Below are 6,481 nucleotides of genomic sequence, written 5' to 3'. Positions count from 1 at the left end.
AATTTGTGCACCTGCAAAAACTTCACAAATTGTGCAAATTGTTGTTTAGTCATATTGCATATTTAAAGAGCATGGTTTGTCACGTTTGAGAACCAAAAAAGGATGAATAATTTAAAGAACTAATGGAAACAGGTGGGAGGATGGATTTCCTCTTGCTCATCCAAAGTCTTAATGTGTGTATAAAAGTGTCCTATTTTACAAATACAAAATAGGTTGCAAAACATCATTAACATCTTTGGCTTCTGTTTTAATGCTCACTGATTTTAATACTTTGTTTTAACACCTTGTGATTCAGCGTTACGGTCTGATGAAACCAAATTTGAACTTTGTAGTTATAACCGCAATGTGTTTTGCACATAAACAACCCAAATCTTTATGGAACCAACACCACACTTGAACGTAGTGGTGGCAGCATCCCACTCAGGATTTACTTGTCCAGGTGGATGAGTTATGAACTGCCCCAGATATCAGTCAGCCAAGATCTTCATGTGTCTGCAAGAAAGCTGAAGATGAAAAGAGATTTCATTATAGTGCATCAGAGTGAGTCCAAGCTTACTTTCCCATCAAGAAAGCAACTCTGTGACAGATAAATGTAGGTTTTGAGTAACCTATCCAGAGGGCAAAACTAAATAAATAAAAACTGATGTGAGCATTGAACAAATTGTATTGGATTTGGAGAACTTTTGCAAAGAAAATTTGAAAATATTCAAGTCAAGAAGTAGAATGCTAAAAAAAGATCAAAAAATGCTTCAGCAAAGTGTAAGTTTAAGAGTTTGGACACTTTTGCCACCAAGTTTAGAATGAATTTATTTATTTTTGTCATTTTATGCACACATGAAAACACACACAAAAAGAACAGCAATGTGAAATTTAACAGTAAGGTCAAACATACAATGTAAGAAAATCAATACATACATGAAAAATAGCAGATGCAGATTCTCATAAGATAAAAAACCAATGCAAACTACGTTATTAGTTTTTGTATTTTTGAACATTTTCCTTGTAACATACATTTTTATAGTTGAGTTCCATAGGAAAGTATTCATTATTTGTGCAAAAACATTTTGAAATTATTTATTAAAGTGTCATTTTTTTTAATCACAGAAACTTGGTCTTATAACTGAGGTGTTAACACTTTATAAACACTGTACATGAGATGGTCACACGTCTGAAACCTTTGTACTCATGACTGCCTTGTTTTTTTATTTTATAAAAAAATATTAAACAGATCTAAATATAATTTTAACAACAACAATTAAAAAGGAAACTAGAGAAAATATAAATGCCCTTAGAGAAGCCTACTTTGTAAGTGGGCCATGCATATTCCTATTTTTAATAAATTAAAGGACAATAGTTGAACATCCTCCACATTGGTTGTAAAAGAAAAAAAAAGAAAAAGAAAAAAGAGACGAGGAAAAGGATTCCACCTTACAAGCCCACATGCAGGGGAGGCACAATTCCCATCTTTCTTGCTCTGAAGCTTGTTTAGAGTGTTTATTCAAGTTTCCCACGCACACCCACTGTGCCTATCTGTAGCCCAGCGCTCCTGTCATCCTCTGCCGCTGCTTCCGGTGTCGTGACAGCTCTCAGTTTTATCCCCGTCGCTGCAGTCAACCTGGAATTTCAGATTCAACATGCTTTCACCTTTTTCACCACCAACGGCATCCACGTCCCTTTATCTTGCTCTCGCAAGTCTGCTGGAGCTTTCTACGCTGATGATCACAAATCAAAATTGCTCTGAATAGCGAGAGGCATCAGACCAGATGAGATGGTAAATTAAACACTTCCTGGAAATATACCAAGCACCACTTTCTCCAAGATGATGTCTCACTTTGAAGTTGTATTGAAACTCAAAAGTGTAGGAGTTGGAGAATGTTGTTTTCCTAATTAGATGTGTGCAACAGCTCAAAAGAAAAAAAGAAAAAAAGAAGAGACAACACACCACAGCTTTTAATGGAGAGAAAAATGAAAGCTAAATGTGATCAAATTTTAAATCTGTGTGGAAGACATCTTCAGCATGTTGAGTTGAATTTTTGTTACAGAATAGGACATTGGATGCAGTCAAGAGAGATACATGGAAACTAAGCAGGTACGACTAAATAATATGTTGCATCAGTAAGCAAGAAGTAGACTGGATTTATGTATAAATCAGCGAATAAGAAACACTTTGGAAAAGCTGGGTGCAAAGGTGTTAACATGCTGTTGCTTGTTTTCTGAGGCTTGATTTTCACTTCAATTTTTAACATGACATTTACACAACTTACCATCTTTAAAGCTTCATCTGACTTCATAGTAGAACCACTCGAGTGAATCTTTGTAATAAATGTCTTCTATGAACAATTTTTTTTAAAAGGCACTTTTAAAATAAATGTATATCAATACCAGACCAGAAGAATATTTGTTTTATATACACATTTATGTTATTATTTACACTATACAGATTTCAAAAAAAATAAATGGCTGATATTTAACATTGTGCACCCCACAGATGAGTAACTACAATGAGAAAGGGAAGTGAAAGAGAGGAGTTAGTGACAGACAGATATCAACAACCCCAATAAATGTTTTTTTTTTTTTTTTTTTTTTTTACATACAGGACACATCACAATTATCTGTACATTATGTAAATAAAAATGTTGCTGGTTAACCTCTCTTTGATTCCAGCAGTTCCTTAATTGAATGCCCTAAAACAGAAACATGAGATTATCCAGTAAACATTTTGGTGTGATTGACTGACCACATGGAGTGTGTAGAAAGAAGAATTTTAGCTTGATTTCTAAAAAACAAAACAAAACAAAAAACAATTATTATCATAATGAAACCCTGGTTTGCTGATATTGAACCAGATATTTATATATATGGTATAAAAAGACATAATTATTTATTTTTTCACTGAGACATTAACTAATCTATTGTTGTTTTAGATCAGTGGGGATTACCAAAACTATGTATCTTTTCTAAATACCAGAATAATAAGCATGATGCTTTTTTGAGAATTTTTAAGAATTAATTTTAATTTAGAAATGTTCATGTACCAAGACTACTATGGGTTTAAGCAGTTTGGAAAACTTCAGAAGACAATATTATGGCTAAACACGGTAAACTGGTAAATTTTACATCTAGACTCTGTAACATCAAAACAATTAAAGACAGCCTTACAGTAAGCCAGCACCCACCAGTTAAATTAACAACTCTAATAAGTTAATTTATTTTGATCATATGGAGGCAAATCTGTGGTTGTGTTTTAAAGCAGCTTGTGAAATACACTGGTTTCAAGGAAAAATCAAAAGAAATAATGCAAAATATCTGGAATAGAAATGTGGACTTCCTTAAGTCTTGTTCATTGTTTGGTAAAATTCTAGATACCCGGAGTTGCCAAATTCAATCATTCTAAAAATGATGAATAAGTATAATAAACACAATGGGAATGTCCAGCCGTCACTTAACCCAAAACATGGGTTCTATCTTCCAAAGAGTTGGATATTTCTTTTGGAGCATAATCTTCAAACCAACCCACAACAAAACCAAAGGACATTATGAAGAAGCTGCTTGAAGCTGCTAAAAGAGCATCACTATCCATCTTGCACGCACTAAAAGGCCAATTAAAGAGAACGAATCCATTAATCCAAAAAGAACATAAAAGTACATGAAAAAGCCTACAAATGCACTCAGGGACAAAGACATTACTTTTTGGGGAGATGTGTTGTGGTCTGATGAAAATGAAAAAAAGTGTTTTGGCATGATGATCAATGTTGCGTTTATTGGAAAACATGTTCACAACTCTTGAGTAGTGTTTGAGGGTGAAGGGACTGGTGCATTAAATAAATTATTTAACATAATGAAGAAAGAACAATATGTGAACATATTATAGCAACACCACACAATGTTAGTAATGCTACAAAAATGGATAGAAACTTCTGAAGCTAAAGAAAGTAAAACAAACAACAACAACAACAAAAAAAACATCATTCACCATTTTTATATTTAGTAAATGGAACTTTTTTGATAATCCTAATTGACCTAAAACACAGCGAGAAGAAAAAAGTTATGTCTTTTTTTGCGCAATGTATGTAAATATCTGGTTTCCACCACGTCTTCACCCGATATTTAAACAGCATCGACTAAAGTGACATCCTCATAACCTTTGAATCTGAATGATTTTTCATCAGTATTTAAAAATAATCTCCTGCTCAACACACAAGAACTTCAAGGGCAGCTTTTATTGCTGCTTATTTCAGGAGGCTCAACACTCTGCTATGGCCTGAGACTTAGTTAACATCAAAGATGATTCTGATCATCTCCCATCTCACCCCTTTTTAACCTCTCCCCGCCCCGCCCGCCCTTCCTGACAAACTGAGTGCGAGCGCATATGGTGAAGAGCAGGGTGTGGCAGAGTTTACAAGGCACACACAGCACGCTTTGTGCCAGGAAGCATGTGTGCACAATGGGGGCATTTTGGTGGAGCGCCAGCTGAGATGTTAAGGAGACGCCATTTGCGTGAGGCAGAATCAGATAGTAAGGGCACTGGACATCCGGGGCAGAATGCTGGAAGCTGCTTTGGTCTAAACAAAAACTCTGGGTCATGATAGTCAGGTTAAAGACGTTTAATCTCAAGACTTTAGGCTTTTTTTTTTAAAAGAGTTTTAACCCTCAAGCCAAACCAGACACAATGAAATAACCCTGCTGTGAAGAGAGGTTTGATCCAGCATTGTCGTTAACAAGTGCAGTGATGCTTACAAAAAACTGACAATCTTTAAGAAAACCAAAACAACAACACTCGTCTTTGTACATCTGAATCTATACAGGATTAAAAAACGGTAAACAATGCCGATCAGCATCAAAATGGCAAACTCTAGCTCGTCGTAGACGCACACAGAGAGTAAAAAGTCCAAATATCAACACGCGCACAAAGTGCAGACGCACATACACACCTCCAGAAGACAAACACAAACTGTGGAATGTAAAAGTACTCCCCTCAGATTTTATTAGTCTCATTTGTTTTCATTCATGTGATCGATACGTGTCTAAGTGGGATGCGATGGAGGTCATTCTCAGGCAGTAAAACAAACACTCAGGAAGCTGACCTGTACTTCAATCAGACCCCAACATAAAATCAGCTCTAACTAAGTCTAGGCACTGCAGTTCTCAGTGCTCGACAAGCACAGTGTGGTTTTAATTTACTGGAATGTGTAATTACGTCACAATTTACTCTCTCTGGTCATTTTCTTCTTGTTACTTTTCTTTTAGTTCAGATAAATTTACAAAACAAGTCAAGTAAAGGGTAAATGTACAGATTTACTTTGATTCTTTTGACTGCATCTCTGCAGATCTCAAAGATCTTATGTTAAAGTGGAGAACGTCAGTTCAACATCAGCTGTAAGGAACAAAAGAAAAAAGGACATTGAGTCAATTTTCTCTGTCAGGAACAAATTTTTATTCCATTGGATTGATTCAGTAATTCCTTTTGTGTATACATTTTTTTATTTTAGCATCAGCTTTCCTGAGATTATGAACTAACTTTCTTGCATGATTATTTTATGACCTGTATACTTCTTCTGTTGCCATTTCAATTTAGAATATTACTTTTGTCATCCCTTTGTGTATTTGTTGCTTTACACTGGCAGTGCTTTTGTAATTAAATGCAATGTACATAAATAAACACATTTTATCACACTAAGGCTCTTTTATTTATTTATTTATGTTTAAATTCACCACTTAAAAAAATACCTTGTTAAAAAAAATATTTGATTTCTGCCATTATTTGTTTCAGCGTTATACCCAAAGGATCCACTGACAAGCAAAAAAAAATCCCCATACGTTTTAGGTTTTGCACTCTTTACTAAGACATCTCTAAGATTATTATGATGTCATACTGAAGTGATTTAGACCATTGCAATAATATTTTTCAACAGATCATATCAGGCACATAAAGGATTTTACCATTAACTGAAACCCTACCAAAGATGCATAAACGGCCTTCAAATAAATTAATTTTTTATTGCAGTGACAGAATTCAGTAGGAGGAAAAAGTACAATTGTAGAAGAAACATAAAATAAAATAAAAAATACAATTGTACCGTCGTGACTCTTTCAGTCACTTTCCAACAGAGTAAACTGAGGGAAATATGCTCAGGCTTATTTGTGATTTCTAACAGACAGAAAATGGTTACAGGGAAATAGTTACTCACCTATATTTGCTCATACAGATAAGTAATAGCAATTATTGAAATGTTTAAACCAACTTTCAACTAATTGGAACTGTGACAAACATGGCTGGACAATGGTCAAAATTTATTCTATTACCACTCATGGTTTGCAGGATGGTTAAGGGAGATTAAATAAATAAATAAATAAATAAATAAATAAATAAATAAATAAATAAATAAATAAATAAATAAAAACGTAAGAAAATTTTGGTACTTTAATAAAACATCACTTTACTTCTGGTTTGTGGCACCAGTGGGCTTCAGGATGCCAAGGT

At 34.3% G+C, this 6,481-nt stretch overlaps 1 long non-coding RNA gene across 1 annotated transcript; it reads right to left on the bottom strand.

The window, feature by feature from the left end:
* Positions 1 to 1,846: 1,846 nt before the first annotated feature.
* LOC107836463 (uncharacterized) lies at positions 1,847 to 6,376 on the bottom strand. Its single transcript, XR_001662367.1, has 2 exons — positions 4,206 to 6,376; positions 1,847 to 3,656 (listed from the first exon to the last, which is right to left on the bottom strand). It is a non-coding gene; the product is annotated as an uncharacterized LOC107836463 (long non-coding RNA).
* Positions 6,377 to 6,481: the final 105 nt, after the last annotated feature.

This window comes from Poecilia formosa, unplaced genomic scaffold (assembly GCF_000485575.1).
Source record: "Poecilia formosa unplaced genomic scaffold, Poecilia_formosa-5.1.2 Scaffold61, whole genome shotgun sequence".
NCBI classification, from domain to species: domain Eukaryota; kingdom Metazoa; phylum Chordata; class Actinopteri; order Cyprinodontiformes; family Poeciliidae; genus Poecilia; species Poecilia formosa.
Note: the sequence above shows the minus strand (reverse complement) of the source record. Positions and strands in the feature narration are given on the sequence as shown.